At 31.4% G+C, this 19,354-nt stretch overlaps 1 long non-coding RNA gene across 1 annotated transcript; it reads left to right on the forward strand.

Moving 5' to 3' along the window:
• The first annotated feature begins 3,025 nt into the window (after nucleotides 1-3,025).
• LOC143227103 (uncharacterized) lies at nucleotides 3,026-18,638 on the forward strand. Its single transcript, XR_013014878.1, has 2 exons — nucleotides 3,026-3,425; nucleotides 17,636-18,638. It is a non-coding gene; the product is annotated as an uncharacterized LOC143227103 (long non-coding RNA).
• The last annotated feature ends 716 nt before the right edge of the window (nucleotides 18,639-19,354 follow it).

Below are 19,354 nucleotides of genomic sequence, written 5' to 3' on the forward strand. Positions count from 1 at the left end.
TTCTTCACACGGATTCTTTGGTAGTTGATTTTTCTTTGCGTTATATTAATTTATGGACAATTGTAAGCTGATATTGTAATTTGTATACTATTTCCAGCTATGTCCATTTATTCGTTGTTACTTTTTTGAACACTTACATCAGAGTTTACTTTTGTGAGATTGCACATGCAGTCCTGGCGCCCAGAATGTCCAGGTGGTTAAGGCACTCGACTCGTAATGTGAGGGTCGCGTGTTCGAATTCCTATCACATCAAACATTCTGCCCTTTCACCCGTAAGTCGTTATAATGCAGACGTTAATCCCATCATTCGTTGGTAAAAATGTAGCCGAAGAATTGGCGGTAGGTGGTGATGACTAGCTGCCTTCCCTCTAGTCTTACATTGCTAGATTAGGTATGACTAGCGCAGATAGCCCTGGAGTAGCTTTACGCAAAATTCAACAAAACAAACAATCAAACAATATATTAAAGAGGAAAAAAGAGAATATAGAAAAAAATTAAGCGCGTGAATGCTTAACTCACAACACTGTTTCATATTTTGCTTATGTACATACACAATTAAACTTTTTCAAAATAAATAGAATGAACACTGTACCGAATAATACGTTTGTCTAGTACTGAAAGGGCTTCTAAGATTCTTCGTAATAATATTTAAGAGGAGAGATACTGAGGCTATTTATAATGTAGTTGTAGTTTATCCTGGAACCATTTATTAATATACAATTTCGTGTATTTTGTTTTTCATGTATTTTTCTTTTACTACCTCATGGTTACCTGTCTGCAATACAACAAAGCAGTCAGGAAATTAGGTCCTCAATATCCTTCTACACACGTAGGTTTGATACCTATTCTTAATGTTCTCATATAATGTCAAATATACTTTTTCTTTTTCCTTTTTTTTGTCCCATAAGTGATTCCGTGTTAAGTCTGTGAAATTGTGATGTTAAAATTGGAGTTATGATTGCCGTGGCAGGCATAGTACTGACACGTGACTAGGTCGTGAAATGACCTGCGGGAGACCGAGTAGGTTGAATCGGTTTCGCGGACAATGAAATTTAACTTTCAAACCAATATCCTTGGCTAAAACACACGTTAACTTTCTTTCTTTTTTTCCCAACAGCTCGTCACGTGGATATCAAAAATATTAAAAAAGAAACTAGCTACAATTTATAAAAGATAAAACAGTTTAATAATACTTCAGTACCTTGTAATAATAATAGTCTTTTTCTGGATATTTATAATGCATAGAATAAAAGAAAACCTTTAAAGTCATACTACGATTTAACTGAAACATCATATGAAAAAATAAGCATAAACTTTTCATAATTAAGTAAAAAGTGCCCGTAAATGAAGATTTCAAAAAAAAATATAAAGAGGTTTTACCCACTTTAGTGTTGGGTAACCTAATGCACTACATTACAACTCCTTTGGAAGTAGAAAATTTAACGTTCTATACAACAATCATAGCTAAAACTTCATAATAATTTGTAATTAACATTTATAAGGAGTGGATATTTGCTTATTCATATTTACAGGTTTTCAATGTTCTTTTTCCTGAGACACAATCATTAAAAGATGCAAAAAACTCAATCAGTTCACAGTTCTCATAGTTAAGCTTTTTTGTTGGAATTAGAATTTTAAACAACGAGCCGAAACTAAAATGATCATTAAAAAAATTTAAAAAAATATTCAACTCAAGTATGATAAGGATGGATAGTACGTTTTAATATTTAAATAACATTTGTGTCAAGCTTTTTCAATCAAATTTTAGTTTAAATGCTACTGTCATGCTCATATTATAATTAGTAGCGACAAAAAGCATAAAATAACGTAATATATTTTCTTCAATTTCAGCCACCCAAGTAACAAATACTGGGTATGACAGAGTTCAGACATAAGACCGAATATGTCATTACTCTTTAAAATATTCAGTGGCGCCGTTGAGGCACAGCATTAATCTGAGGACTCATATTGTTAGAAACCAGGTTTCGACACCTGTGACGGGCAAAGCTCCAATGGCCTGACGTGTGGCTTTGTTTTAATTCCAAGTAATCAATCAATAACACCTTTAGCTAAGTATTTAAAAAAATAAACTAAAGACTAACATGTGCAAATGACAGATAAAATGACAAACTTAATACTTACAAGTCCGTTATCATACAAATTTAAAGTATGAACTACAACTTTGCACTTTTTCAATTTAAGGATCATTGCCACTATAATGCAAATTTCATTTTTAATCAAGTTACAAACGTTAGTTAATAGGATTAATTATTCATATGCTCCAATTTAAATCAAACCCAAATTTGGTTTCCGTTTCGAAGAATCTCTGTAAGTGTTTCCGCGAAATACCTGTATCCATCAAACCTAATAACACTGTCCTCTTAAACGTATGTAAATTTAAACAATCTTACAAGTTAAACATAGGGAATAAAACAAATACATACATACATATGTATTGAACCATAAATATTCTGCGGTTACAAAAAGGAAACATGGTGATATTGTTCATATTGTTTTATTGTATGAGATACGCATAAATAGTTTGAAGGTTATTTTACATTTAAGACTACCTCACAAGGACGACATCTCACTGATTATTTTCTAAATACGCTGTTGGCGACATCGTGCGTAAATAACAACTGTTATTCTCACGTGATTCATAATAATATGATCGATAGTGTTTTACATTTCCTTTAGCGTTTAAATTTTTCTGACACTAAACGTTATTTTAGGTTAATTCAAACTAGTTTTGTATTCCTTTCAAGATCTTACAGATGAAGTGTAGTGAATATTTTTGCCTTGGGTCGAATTATTTAATTCTCATTTGACTTCATTTGTCAAGTCTCTAATCAGCACTTAGAAACTAACATGTTTTGTGAGTAAGTGTAAAATTTTTTTCTTAACACAACAATAACTCACGTTTTAATAGCGTTGTCCTTTGAGTTTGTTCCGTCAGATATGGCACGCAAGTGCGCGTGTTATCAATGTATTGAAAATACTGTTAAAATTAACCACAATTCCAAATAATGGATAAGTATTTGCATAATGTCTTTTTTCATCCATTCATTTCCCTATCGTTTTGTGTTCCGATCCTTTAACTGTGAATTTCTCCATTATTTGAAGCTAATTTTATAGTTTTGATTTTGATAAATTAATATTCTTTATTGGTTATGAACTACCGTTAGAAATAAAATAAAAAAGTGAATTATACACGGTAATTCAAAAGTCAGTTGACAGGAATGTAATTCATAAATAGACAGATTGGAGAAAATTATTGAAAGTTGTATGAAATGACGTTTAGTTGCTTACCCAGTGTTCATGTTCCCAATGTCGTTTTCGAGGTCATATCAGTCGTAGTTCTTCTTTACACTGAGATCCTAAGTGCAAAAGAAATAAATGACCCAATTTATCGTGAAGTCCAAAAGGTAATGTTTAATTTCGTTTTTGTAGTATACAAGGATAGCATTGAAATTATTCTATTATTTTCCAGATTTGTTAATGTTACCAAAAATTTTGTTTTTTGTTATGATTGCAACTTCATATTTTTCTTTAAAAATGTTTCTTATAAAGGACGATAAAATACTTAATATAACTGGACTTTTCGTTATATGGACTGATAAAGGAGTACTTTTCGTTTAAAATATTATGGCTGAAAATAAAGATTTCGTTAGAATCGAAGTGTTTTAAAGTTTTCAGTATCTGAGTCAGATAATTTTACTTCAAGTCACCGTGTTTTTCTCTCCTTCTTGTAATAACTTCCGAAACACTATGAGTAAAATATGATTATTTAATGTTCTGTATTTGTCAAATTTCTATAGCTTAAAAATCATATCGTATAATAATTTATATTTATGTCACACTATTTACCAGAAAGAGAAAATTTGAGAATGGATGCTTTAGAGAAATTCATATTTCTATATTTTGTTTTGAGAACAATTTTAGAACATGCATGAAATAGTTAGTTTATACTTTAAAGTAGAATACTATGTCACTTTCTCCGCGCTCGGAATGACCAGGTGATTAAGACACTCAACACGTAACCTGATAGTCGCAGGTTCGAATCCTCTTCACACCAAACATGCTCGCCCTTTCTGCCGTGTGGGCGTTATAATGTAACAGTCAGTTGCACTAATTGTTAGTGAAAGAGCAGCCTAAGAGTTGGCGGTGGGTGGTGATAACTAACTATTTGTTTGTGAAAAATATTGAGTTAATACCTTATGTCCACCCGTCTACAATCAATCAGGCAGTCAGGAAATTAGGGCCTCGATATTCTAATACACACATTGGTTTGATACCTCTTCTAAATGTTGTCATATATACTTTTTTCTTTCTCATTTTTTTCTTTTCTTTTTTTGCCCGTAAGTGATTCAGTGTTAAGTCTGTCAAATGTTGATGCTAAACTTGGAGTTTCGGTTGCCGTGGTAGGCATAGTATTGTCACGTGACTGGGTCGTGAATTGACCTGCGGGCGGATTCAAAGGTTGAATCGGTTTAGCCGTTGGAGCTTCTACTAATATTACCCGTTGACAGGTGCAAAACTTATTTTTAAGTGAGAATTTCGGCGGTGGGTCGTGATGAATAGACGTCTCCCCTCTAGTCTTACACTGTTAAAGTCGGGACGGCTAGACCAAAGAGCCCTTGAGTAGCTCTGCGCAAACTTCAAAAAAAAAAAAAAAAGTCACCGTCTCAATCAGTATCAGTAATGTTTATTTTCATGGTCTTTGTTACAGTGTAGACATAACGTGAAAATATTAATATAGATTCCTGTATCTTAATTTTGGCCGTGTTGAAGTTGAATTGTACATGCTGCTTTCCTTTTTTTTTCTTCTCAACTTTAATCTCAGCATAATACATACAGTCGTATTTTTGTTTTCATTTCAGTTTATACACAAGAATATCTACTGCTTATAAGATTGAGATAGTTTTAAACTTTTTAACGACAATAACCATGCAGAAAAAAATTGCATATATACAAGAGTGTTGCACCAACCACTGTGCTGAAAACGTGGCACCTTTATTAGTACAAACAGCCTATATTTGAGGTTTAACGAAACTTTTGTAGTACAGTTTAGTTTCGTGTTCTAAATGACTTAATTACAAATAATTTAATTATTTTATTTATTTCTTGTGTGGATTGACAAAACTTCCATGCACAAACATTTTTATTGTTTGTTTAAATTTCGCGCAAAGCTACTAGTCGTCCTTAATTTAGCAGTGTTATCACTACCCACTGTCAACTCTTGAGCTACTCTTTTACCAAACTAATTGTGGGATTGATCGTCACATTATAATTTTCCCATGGCTAAAAGGGTAAGCTTGTTTGGTGGGATAGGGATTCGAACTCCCAACGATTCGAGTGCTTTAACCACCTGGCCATGCTGAGCGTACAAATTTATGAATAAGTATGGGTTCCCAACTTTAATTTCTTGTAGATATAAAAAAAAATCAATTATTTTAGCACATGGAAGTGATGATTCTGTTCCTCATTGAAATTTTATGAGAATAATTTAGAATAATGTTTTTTCAATTGAAAAAAATATAATGACTGGATTTTCTCCGTTTTAACAAGACACTGAAGAAACAACATGTATCAAATTAGATCATCAAAATCACACGGTACCATTTGTTCCAATACAAACTGAAAATTATATTTAACAAATTAATACAAACTCAACAGTATTGTTCCTTTGAGAGTTTTATTTTCAAGGTATAGGTTTTTGAGAGTTAAATATATTCCAAAGAAAAGGAAACAACGACAGATTCAAATTATTATATCATAGGTAATATGTGGAAGATGATCTTCATCAACTGTTAAGTGATTGGTTGAAGCTGAAAATAAAAAAAAAATGAAACGATTAGGTATTATTGTCGATACACATCGAATTAAATCCAATAACATTTCGTATAATATATTAGTCATATTAATTAATACCAAATGTGGTAGAAAAAATCACTAAATTCTGAACATTGTTCTAAAATGGTGACAAAACTTGGTTATTTTTGGATTGAAAACCTCACATATCTTACTTAGCTGGTACTCAGTGAAATGAAAAGTTTAAAATATTTTCTTGTATAATAGAAGTTAGTTTTTCTCATTAGATTAAAAGAAATTTATCTATTTGCAGATATTTGTTTTTTCTTGTTTTAGATTTCATCAGATCATATGTTTGTACCATATAATAGTTTATTTCATTTCTTAGTACAGTCTTTCTTCATTGTGTTACAATTGTAATTTTATTGTATCACAATTATTATTCTAAAGTGCAGTGTACCAGAATCTTTTTCAAGTGGGTTACCAGTGTCATTCTACATGAAATTATCCTACAGTACTATCCTCATTAGTGTTTTGGGCATATCTGGTTTGAATTTTGTTAGCCGTTCCTAATTTAGCAGTGAAAGACTTGAAGGAAGACAGCCAGTTATCACTACCTTCCGCCATCTCTTTGGCTACTCTTTCACTTACAAGCGTGTTTGGTGGGACAAAAATTCGAACCCATGATCCTCATTAGATTGCACCTTTTAAAGTGTAATGGAGTGGGAATGAAGTGTAATTGTATCATGTTTCTTATGTGTTAATATTATTGTAGAATTTATAAGAGATATACGACTTAATATTTTTAACTCATTTTAAGAAGGATACTTTATCAATCTATGTAAGGAAATGTAGGTTTGTATTCAACGTCTTTTTTTGTATTTGTACAAGTCTTTATATGTTATCACATATTTTCATAACACCACATATTTAAAAATAAAAGAATAATTAAAGTGCTAACCTTCTATATTACGAAAATAAAACTAAACAATTAATCAACAGTAATATAAACAATTAATTTTCAACTGCTGTGATATTTTTTTCTTCAATTAAGGCATGTGATACGTCAATAGTTACTTCAGGGTTTAACTGTTAAATGACACGTTACCTTATTTTAAACTATAAATATTTTTAAATGTTCTTGTAGACAATAGGGAAATAAAATAATTTTGTTGCTGTAGTAGTTCTTCGTACAACATACTGAAATAAATTTTGATGACGAAAGCAGAAATTAAATACAAAATTTCATTATATTTAATTATCACCTGCACAGCCGTTTCGCTTTCTTCACGACACATTTGATTCAAGAACTCGTTCAAGTTTTCTGTAGGAAATTCTGCTTTTTCACATTTTCGAATTGCATCTGGAAGCTTGAGATGAAAAACAATTTATGTTACATCAGCTTTAATGTTACTTTCCATAACTTCGTTTTGTGATATTTAAAAGTAAACGTAAGTTTATATGTCAAAAGCTGTATAATTGTTCTTAATTTTATTATATCTATTTTCAAACATGCTTCTCCTCTGGTTCTTTTACAATCAACTTGAAATGTTTATTTTGACATGAACTAAGGATATGCAACATTTTTGAAACAGAGACAAATAATGGAAAATATAACTACAGCAAGAAAAGTAAGGCAAAATTAATGTTCATCTACACATGGTGTATTTTAAAGAAGGAAATACTTATTTCACCAACCTTAATATTTATTAAATATCAGTTAAAACTGGAAGTTTTTGTTACAGTCTGTAAAAAAAATCAAGTTTTGAATAAGTTATGAATACTTTTCATAATGTTTAAAAAGGGAATTATCGGTAAATAATTTACTCTCAAAATAAATACTGTTGTTGTAATCTTTGAATCTGGACATTTACTGTCACTGTGTTAAACCAACCTTCAATATCAATGTAATTTTAATTGCAATTTGTACACCAAGAAGCTCTTTACTGAAGAGGAAATCTGCTGTTCACAGTAATAACACATTGTTTCTAAAATTATAATGAATTAATAAAAACTGATTAATAATAATATGCCAAATACTTACCCAATCTGCTTTTCACCAAAAATTTTGTATCGCACTCTTTTACCTCGTTCATTTTCCAGGATTCTCTTTATTTAGCTCTACATAGAAAGGTACGTGTTTGAGTTACCTGAAGAAGGCATTTTTCTCATTTCACATACTAGCGTACGACAAAATACTTTGTTAAATGGAAAGAGAAAGTTACATTATTTTCCCCCAACAATAGATCAGAACATTTAGACGTGAATAGAAGTGTAAAACTTTAATGAAATTATTCCAGATATTCATGTATAACCTAGTTGAAATATTCTCTTCATGAAATTTTAATGTGACTCTCGACTATTTGGAGCCATTGGAAAGTGTGATGTTAGTAACTAAATAATTTTAGTGTTTTTCCTATGTATAGTATGTTTATGCGAAAATAAGGAAGTTTGCTTTAATAGTATTTTATTCTAGTTTTCTATTGCTTTGTTTCTCTAACTGTCAAAACCAAAAATAGAACACTTATTTCAGTTATACTATTAATTAATACCGTAAATAGTAATAAATTTTGAAAATGACCTTACGACACAGCAGTTTCCACGCTATGTTTATGGCGTTGCCTTTGGCCATCGTCAAGCTTATGAGCACAACAACAGCTGCAAATAGAACTTTCATGTTGAAGATGTTGCTGTTTTCACAAATAGTTTACCTTGGAAAACCTTTTCATAATCACTTATCTACATCTTTCAGACAATAATTTAAATTAATTTGTATTTATTTTAAGCATGGTAACTTAACTCGTGTTTTCACCAATCATTGCAAACCTCTTTCCGGATTGGTTGAACCTTGTTTGGTAGGAACCAATAATACAGTGATCATCTTAAACACAAGAGACTTCATTTTATATAATAAGGTCACATGACTCACATCTCTTCGTTTACGGTTTCATTCCTTGTGAAAAAATTTACTGTATTGCAGCACGTTATACATATTAGACCCGAAAGACATTTATTTCCTTGAAAGTACTAACACGTCTGATAAGTTTTATAACACTATAGATATAAATAAACAGTTGTTTTATCGTTTTTTGCCATTATTATGGATTTTCCTTGTGTGTTTTGCAAACACACTTTACGATTAATACAGTTCAAGTTTTTGAATCACCGTTTCTCTCTTCGATTCCATTACTCCTTTTTTTCTTGCTGTTCCTGTTTTTGAAATATGTTTAACATTAAATGCAAATATTGTAACATGGATATTTAAATCATCTAGTGTTTTAAAAAGTAAGAAAAATAAATTAAGTTTCTATAACAGTGAAATAATGAAAATAAATCTAAATTTGCGTAATTATGCTTATAGTAAACATAATTTTCAGAGCTGAGCTTCAGAATTTATATATTCATTACTTAAACCATGAATCTGAAAAAAGTATTTTTCTCGTTGAATACAGCACGAATGTAAGGGGTATGTTACAGTTTTGTGTCCGAGGACAAAGACAGGTGTTAGAACTGGGAAAACATTTTATGTCAATAATTAATATTAACGTGTTTAAATATTATTGCTCTTTTACTCACTGCCCAAATTGTTACTGATAACAATTTTATTTAATTTTTTTATATGCAGTTGGTTAACTTTATCAGTCGAAATGATATGAGATAACAGTTTTTCTGAAAAATTCCAAACATTACGTTGTTGGTAAGTTTTTATGTGTCTGAATGATGTGCATGCTGAATATTATCTGAAATATTCTTATTATTTGTATTACTTACGATTTTGTTCTACACAACAAACAACTCAATATTTATTTTGTATGTACACTACAGTAACTGTTATTGTTTACAATTTTTATTAATACTTTGAAGAGTTTTTCTTGACTGTAAGATAATATTTAATATTACATGTCTTTCTCCTAGTGTTTTGTACATTCTGACATGGCTGATGAATATAAATAACAAAATCAATTAGAACTGTTTTAAGACGCGTGAAAAGTTTGAGTGTGTTGTTGTGTATAAAAGGATGTTTCTTTTTCAACAGAAGTAGAAGTTCTGAAATATTATATGTTGATTCAACGAACTGTATGTTCATTATATTGATGTATTACACATTATAGAGGAATCTTCTATCTGTTTTGACAAAGTTCTTTTTGTCCTTACCTTGGACTTAATCAAACGTAATCCTTTATTTATCCATTGTTACGAATTTACTATTATACATTTATTTCAATATCTATGTCTGTTTCATTTTAATGCGTATAACCTATATTGTTAAATGTGTATTGGAAAGATCTCGCCTGTTCTCTTAATTTGTATAAGATTCTTGAGAGTAAAAATCAACAATATATATATATATATATATATGTTGCCTACTAAACTTTCGAGAACTTCGCCTCAAGAGTATAAATTGACGTGCCAAGAGACAGAATATGTTCTCGTTTTATTACAGTTATTATACCATAAACCTGGGACGCTATAGTATTTATAAATGTTTATTAATCGAAAAATATATATATTTCACCAGAAGCGTTTATAGATTTTGAACATTACAAACTGTTCAACTCAAGAGAATATACTTCAAACGTTAGTATTTCAACAAAGACATATCATAACTTTAGTGAAAAACTCACGTGTGAACAGTGACAGAAAACTTACCTGTTAAGTGAACTATACTGATATAAACACTGAATTATTAGTTCGTCGTGAACCGTCGATTTAAGATTGAGTTTCCCCACCAAATGAAAATTGTAAAGCTCTCGGATATAAACCATTATTTGTAATAACCATTTCATACATTTCTTTTACAAATAAATTTGTGGCTATTTGAAATGTACATGAAGAGAAACAGAAATCTTCCACATCAGTAGGTCAATTAATATCCTGGTGTTACAAATGTCTTATTTTATAAGTAGAATAAATTGCATTCACATGGTTATTACATGTTGCTGTGGTAATGTATGACGTTGTAGTTTTAAATATAATAAAATATTTTGTAAACTGGAGAAACTTATGCAAGTATAAGTAGAATGTAGTTTAAAACAAGATTTTATAGATTTGATAACTTTTATCTCTTCAGTAAATAGTTTATGTTTTTGAGTGAAGACTTCATTAAGTCTTTCTTTCATAAACTTAGTTTCAGATTTACATTGTACCAAATATCTAAAAGATGATTTCTTTTTTATTTGTCAATTTTCGTGATCTGTTAACGGGGAAGGAAGTTTATTAACAAATAGTTCTGAAGTAACGAGCTAGACTTTAATAGGTATTAAGCATTATTATGAGATGGTCAAACCCACTACTGATTGGTAAAAGAGTAACCCTCTAGTGTTACTCTGCTAAATTAGAGACGGCAAGTGCAGATAGCGCAAAATTCAAAAAAGAAATATAATTGACTTAAAATTTGTAAAGATAATTTTATGTACATATATTTATATATAAATGTCTTAATCCACTCATGTGACAAATAATTTCAGAATACAAATATAGTTGGTTACAAACTAGGTAGTGTCTTGAGACAATCACCTATAATTGAATAGGATATTTGTAATTTGAAGGAAATATGAATGGAAATATCACTTTTCATTCAAGACAATTTTCTAAATAACAACAGTTATTCCCGCGTGTTATATTGTAATACGATCGATAATACTTTACCTCTACGACAAAGTTTCAAATCTTCTGATACAATAAATTTGTTTACTTATTTGTTCCGTTATACAGATTACGTATAAATTTTCGTATTCATTTTTTACCCGGTATAGAAGTATTTAGCTATTATTTCAGTTCAGTTATCAAGTCTTTAATAAATACTTAAAAACGTAAAACGTTTAATGAGGCAGTGCTTGTTTAACGTTATAATAGTTCACATGCATTTCCAAAACATGCCCATTGTGTTTGTTCTGTTAAATGTGGCATGCAGGTGCTCGTGTGCTTAATGTACGGATACAGTACTGGTAAAATTAGCTACAATTCTAAAACATAGATAAACAGTTGCATAATATATGGTTTTATTCTTTACTTTACCTACATCGTTTTCTATTCCGAGCGTTTTACTGTGTTTTTGTTTGTTTTGAATTCGTGTACTCTAGCCGTCCCTAATTTAGCAGTATCAGACTACATCACCACCCACCGTCAACTCTTTTGTGAACAAATAGTGAGGCTTATCACTACCTTATAAATCCCCACGACTGAAACGGCGAGCATGTTTGGTGTGTGACAGGAATTCGAGCGTCCTAACCGAAATCAGAATAGTGTTTCACATCCATATTTATTGACTCTTGGTTTAAACTAAAGTAACTCTTGATGTTGCATTCCTGTTCATATATACAAAATTGAGGAAAATTTTAGTGCTTTGTGGCAAAAATTCGGCGTTAATTTAATAAGGCATCAAATGCATGCTTTATGAAAAATTATAAATTTTCTTTCTGTATGGGTATTTGGGTATTGATGGTTGTTTACCGAGGAGGTTCAGATTTCTTTAACCTCTTCCACCAGATTATGGTTTATTTATTTATTTTTTCTATTTTTTTCAACATTTAAGCATATTTATATATGGCACACGAGGGCACGAGTAACCCACACTTACTCAGACCCATTTCAGGGCAATGTCCATGCTCGATCTACATATACGATTGTTGCAAAAAGTTATAAATGTAAGACGCGTTGTTTGTTTTTTTGAATTTCGCGAATGTGCGCGAAGGCTATCTGCGTTAGCCGTTTCTAATTTAGCAGTGTAAAACTGGAAGGAAAGCAACTAGTTATCACCATCCACCACCAATTCGTAGGCTACTTTTTACCAATGAATCGGAGGATTGATCGTCACTTTATAACGCTCTCACAGCATAAAGGGCGAAGATGTTTGGTGTGACGGGGATTTGAACCCGCGAGTCTTAGATTACAAATCGAACGACTTACCCACCTCACCATGCCGGATCCGTAACACTTGGATGCAGTAATCAAATGAAGTCGACCACCAAATGTTTTTTTGGATTTTTATAAAAATTAAGAATTTTTTGAACGAGATTTCAATTGTTGACAATTGTTCTAAATTTTATTTTCATAAAGTAAGTCCCCCGCTAGTGCAGCGATAAGTATACGGATTTACAACACTAAAATTAGGGGTTTTATTCCCCGCGGTGGGCTCAATTGATAGCGCAATGTGGCTTTGCTATAAGAAAACACACACGCAAAAGTTTAATCGTTATTTTTTTGTATTCAGACAAAATTACTTTTTTGTATAGATATCTAATTTATATTTTCAAATCACTTTAAGAAAAATTTTAGTCTCTTGTATTCGATGTGTTTGATAATTGTTTTATTGAAATAGAATCATTTCTTTCTGACATTGCACCAAACTTATGCAACAAAGTGCAGAAGTTTTTTTCATCAATGTATTATTTTGTCACCTTGAAAAATAAAAACTATAAAGGTGCAGTATAGCCAGGTGGTTAAGTCGTAACACTGCTAAATTAGGGACGCCTAGCGCAGTTTGTCCTTGTGTTGTTTTGGCGAATTTCAAAAACAAAAAAATAAGCACGTTTCTATTGTTGCTAGGGGAGGAAGAGTCAGAAACTGTATGAACACGGAAAGGAAAAAAATATTTGAAAAATTCATAAGTGATATTTGTAAAGAAAGAGAGAGAGAGAAAGGATTTTTCATTTTTGGAAACGAACACAAGAAGGCAGTATAATGAAATTAATTGTATAGAATGCGTTCACAAACTACATTTCAAAAAGTTTCGTGTTACTTCCAAGATAATACAATTTTATTAATAACCATATGAACCGTTAAAATAATAATTAGTACAACACTTTTGTAAATATGTTCATTTTTAATGCTAAGGAAAAACGGTTTCTTCTCGGAAAATAATGTGTGTTTTCTTATACCAAAGAACAGTCGGGATATCTGCTGGGCCCACAGAAGGGAATCGAAACCTGATTTTAGTATTGTAAATCCGTAGATTTACAGCTTTCCTAGCGGGGAACATTGAAAATAATGCAAAATTGTTAAAACGTATAAATGTAGTTACATACACTGCTGGCCAAAATCTTAAGACCAACGAACATAAAGAAAAAAATATGCATTTTGCGTTGTTACACTCAACCATTTATTTGAGTAGAGTTTCGAAAACTAGAAAATGGAAAATAGAAATAAAATACTTTTTTACCATTTTATAGTGAAATTGTGAACACTATCAAATTATCCTAAATACTATCTGGTCAAAAGTTTAAGACCATACTGCAACGAAGCGTTAATTGGTTAAACGTAACGACATTTAGTCGTTTATGTTCAAGCGTTATCGTTGTCAACATCTCCTACTGACATCTCCTGTATTATATTAGGTAAAAGTATGGCAAAGTTTAAAAAGTTGACAGAGTTTGAACGTGACAAAAGCAAGGTCTCTCTAAACGTGCCATCGCTGGTGAGATTGGAAGTAGTTAGACTGCTGTTGCAAATTTCTTAAAAGACCCTGAGGGATACGGAACGAGAATTCTAAGTGGTTGGTCCAAGAAAGTTTTGCCGGCGTTGAGCAGGAGGATTCGACGGTTTGTCCGCCAAGACACCAGCCAATCGTCGAACCAGATTAAGGCCCTTACGGACGTAGAATGCAGCGCGAAAACAATAAGATGGCATCTACGAGAGAAAGGTTTAAAAACCGTAAACGTTTTCAAAGGCTAGGGCTTCTTCCTTTCCACGATACAGCTCTCTTAAAGTTTGTTGAGAAGCAACAAACATGGGATGTAGAAAAGTGGAAAAGGTTTTGTTCTCTGATGAGAAGAAATTTAAACTGGTTGGTCCAGATGGCTTCCAACGTTATTGGCACGAAAAGGACATCCTACCAGAGACATCTTCTAAACGACACAGTAGAGGAGGTTCCATCATGATCTGTGGAGCTTTCTCCTTCCATGTAACAATGGAACTACAGGTTATACAGGGGCGTAAAACAGCATTTGGCTATATTGGCATGTTGGAGAGAGCATCTTTATTGACTGAAGGCCCTTGCTTTTGTAAAAATAACTGGATCTTTTGCAGAACATCGTTGAAATCCACAATGCTTGCAGGACAAAGGATTTTCTCATGGCGACTTACGTGATTCTTTTGGAACATGCAGATTGTTCGCCCGAATCGAACCCCATTGAAAATGTTTGGAGGTGGATGGAAGGGGAAGTCTTTAGAAATGGACGTCAATTGCAAATAGAGTATGATCTTCGTAAAGCCATCTTCACCACTCTGCGTAACATTCCAGCTAGCCTTCTGCAAACGCTTATATCAACCATGCCAAAGCACATGTTTGCAGTAATTTGCAATAACGGCCGTGCAACTCACTACTGAGACCTCTTGTTGGTCATTTTCTACCCTGTTTTGGACTTCTTTTTGGTATGGTCTTAAACTTTTGACCAGCTAGTATTTAGGCTAATTTTATAGTGTTATCATTTTCCCTATTAAATGCTATTTTTTTTTCTATTTCTATTGTCGCCTTTCCTATTTTCATTTTTCAAAACTCTACTGAAATAAGTAATCGAGTCTAACATTAAAATTTCGGCCAGCAGTGTATATTGCTCACAGTATTAGGTTGTCCAGAAATAAACGTTGTTTTTAAAGTACAATGTTTGGAAAAGTCTTCACCGGTGTCGTAAAAGATACTATAGTCAAAGCATGCACCAGATGCATCATGCTTGTCCAGTTAATCTGGCCTAGCAACTCTTAACAATAGCCTTTGATCCTACAAAGAATTAGGTTAGCAGGATGATTTGTTTATTTGTTTTTTGAATTTCGCGTAAAGCTACTCAAGGGCTATCTGCACTAGCTGTCCTTAATTTAGGAGTGTAAGACTAGATAAAAGGCAGCTAGTCATCACCACGCACTGCTATCTCTTTAGCTACTCTTTTACGAACGAATAGTGAGATTTAACTTCACATTATAACGCCCCCACGGCTGAAAAGGCGACCATGTTTGGAGCGACGGGGATGCAAACACGCGACCCTCGGATTATGAGTCGAACGCCTTAACTCACCTGGCCATGCCGGGCGAAGCAGAATGGATCTACCATGATTGTCTTACACTGAATGTATAAACTCAGTATAAGCATTACTAATTCAAGTGCCACAAATATTCATAAACTTAAAAAGATGTCTTCGAGACAAGCAGTATGCTAGTAATAATACCTTATTGGACTCTCAAAGGTTCTAGTTATTGAGACAAAATGTTATCATAACATTTTCAGAGGTTCCACTCATATTGGCTAATCTGTCACATAACCTTGTGATTCGGGAGGTTGTGTTGCATAAGATATGTTTTATACTACCTGAAGTATGTGGTCTTCTAATGACCCTCTCATCTGATCTACATTTAACAGCACTAACTGCTCTACTGATCAGTATCAAGTAACTACTTTCAATCTTTGTATCCCAAGATGTAGGTTGGTAAGTTAATGTTATTCAGGCTTATGAAGATGCACGTTCCTTAATAAGACAATCCAGTACTACTCTCATATTCAGTCTTGATTAATTGAAATGTGAAAATAATTCTTTGGTTATATCACTAGTAATAGGTAGAACAGCAAACCGCATTTTGCTGTTCCAAATTTCTGTTATTGATTTTAACCATTCAACGTGTAGGTAATAAACTAAGTTGAATTCAAATATTAAATATATATATTTCTGACACCGATTAAATGTAGTGGAGGTATTAATGTTAATCAGCATGTTTCTAGTTGAATTAATGGATTAAACGTCTCTAAGATATTTTTGACAACTCTTATACATGGTTCATTTATCAGTGTTGGACTGCATGTTACTCGTTACAGATGAAATATAAAAATGGTAGTTCAGAAACTAATGAATGCAGACCTAAAACCAAAGAAGAAAATTGTTGCTAACTACACACAGAAGTATTTCTTACACATATACAGACACGATGCAACGTTTAAACATGAATTTTCAAATTCCATTCATTAGATACATGATGTAAAGCTAATATGTAAGTAACAAGATATTTTTGAAAAAAAAAAATGTATTGGAATTGAACTACATTTTCTTTTGGAATTGTCTGTTTTGAAAATCTACTGGACTAGATGGATTAATAAGTTAGAGAGAAAAGGAAGCCACTTTCCTTAAGCCTCTAGTTTTCATTCAACTGACCATACTAACCAGAAGAGTGAACAGTGAAATGTACATCTCTTACAACAGCCTTGTATTAGCTCCATAAATAATGGATATTTCAGAATAATAGTTGCAGCTTTTCCACCAGGATGCAGTATTTAGAAAGGGCTATTTTCTAATGTTGTAACAAATAACATTCCAAAAAGGCACCCAAGTGTCTCAACTATCTCTTAGGTTATGGCTGGGGTGTCGTGGAACAATGCATCCAATTTCAAATGTCATCCACTACTTACAGTTCAGGAAAAGGCATTTCCTTTTCTTTCTTGTAGTTGGACTGTAATATCATGTCCCTAATCAACAGAAGTGATTGTATGATTATGGTTTACAGAAACAGAAAACTTTGACACCAATGTTCAACAATTTAAAATATATATCAAATACAAACTGTAAATATGACAGTATACCTTAGCAAATTTACTGCACAAGTTAATACATTTCTTTATATTAAGTATGAATGACTTATTTCTTTTACTGTAACTAACAGAATTATGAAATATATTGCTTTTGGAACTTAATTTATGAACAAAGATTCAGGTATTTATTATTATTTTAATGAATCTGTTTTGAAACTTGTAGAATCAATTAAAAATGAAATAAATAAAAGTCACTTTAATATTACATACCATAATAAAACTTTAACTTTAGCTGTTGCTTGTGTTTTCTCATAGGAAAGCCACATCAGGCTGTATGAGGATTTTAGCATCGCTGGTGATGTCACAAAGTCTTCGAAAACTAGGATAAGATTTTTTGATTAGTTTCTACATTACTTGCCCCTATTTCTAAAATGAAACTGATTCCTGCTTATGTAGTCACGCAGAAGTATTTCTCAGAAGAAGTAGTTTTGTTGTAATTTGTGCTATAATCAACAAACAGACAGCTTGTTACTGCTATTGCTTTCATAATAAGCCATTGAGCAGTTATATATGTATAATTATTACTTAACACATCCACTACTTTGGGACATATATCTCCCTGTGCCATGAAAAAAAAAAAGTTAAAAGAGGCGATTAAATTTCACATCTTTTAGACCGTGGACATTACACTAAATAAATAAAGACTGTATGGTTATAAAATTAAATATTAGTGGTTTTGTATAAGTTTTTGGTATTTGTTTTTGTATATTTAATTGTATTATTTCTTTTACAAAACAATTTAACTGTATGTCAACATATTATTCTTATTATTTGTGATTTAATGTTTCCATGAATTTGTGTAATTTTTTGGCACAACTAAATTAAAGAGATGTTAATTAGTAACAAAAAATTCTCCCATCAAGTAAAAACTCTTTTTCCATGATATATAAATGAAGGAAAAGTAATATTAAATATTTTGTGTACCAATAACAAAAGTGTTTTGAAATATATTTAAAATGCTTTGATTGGTCGTAGACTTTTCTTTGCATTTTACATTGACTAGAAAGCTTCACTTTATATATATAGTTACTTTTAATTTGATATCCATTGAGAAAAAAATATTTTACTGAATCAAATAGTTAAATTTATATTAATAAATCATATAAACACTCTGCTGCTGACAGAAGGTGAATTTTGAACTTGGCTTCCAAATATGTTGACAATATAAGGAGTTGTTGTTTGATAGTTTGTAAAGAGTATTTTTGGATAAGATGAAATTGTATTTAATATTCAAAGTCTATTTTCAATAAATAAGGAGTTACTATATTTGTATTTGTTGTTTGAAAATTAAACTTAATGAAATATTTAATAAGAAATAATTTGTGTTATTTAAATAGCTTCTCATTCCAGACTAGCTAGGTAAACATAAATTATTTTAACCTTATATCTTGTATTAAAAATATTACTTTGGTTTTTAAGTAGATATAAACATTATCAGTAACGAAATAATATGTAAGGAAATGTTAAAAAATTATTAAACATGCACGTTTTTCTCAGCATTTAAAATTTTATCAATGGATTACAACTTCAGAGAACAAAAGCACCATCTGGTTATCATTGTGACACAAACTTTTAATAAGACACTTTATTTAAAATCTATCAAATTTTACAAATCATTTTGTCCAACTGAGTTTAAAGCTAAATTTTAGGAGTTATTAATCTGTACCATTTGCACAAGGCAAGTGGTTTTAATGATAGAAAGTGAACTGTTTTAAAGAAAGTCTGGGTTATATTATAATAAAGCATAATAGGTTGTAGTAAATATGAACCCAAGAACTGAGATAAGAAAATAATTCTAAAAATTATTAAATGCTTCGTTTACAAGCAAGATTTTTGTCGGTGCAAAGAAGTAAAACATAGAATATCTCTTTTTCATTTAAATACTAAAGCATCAATATAAAATACACTTAAATAAAAAAAAAACATTCTACTGGAACTATAATTTTATTTTTTCTTCATATGTGTAATTGTGGG

Source organism: Tachypleus tridentatus, chromosome 9 (assembly GCF_004210375.1).
Source record: "Tachypleus tridentatus isolate NWPU-2018 chromosome 9, ASM421037v1, whole genome shotgun sequence".
In the NCBI taxonomy this organism is placed as follows: domain Eukaryota; kingdom Metazoa; phylum Arthropoda; class Merostomata; order Xiphosura; family Limulidae; genus Tachypleus; species Tachypleus tridentatus.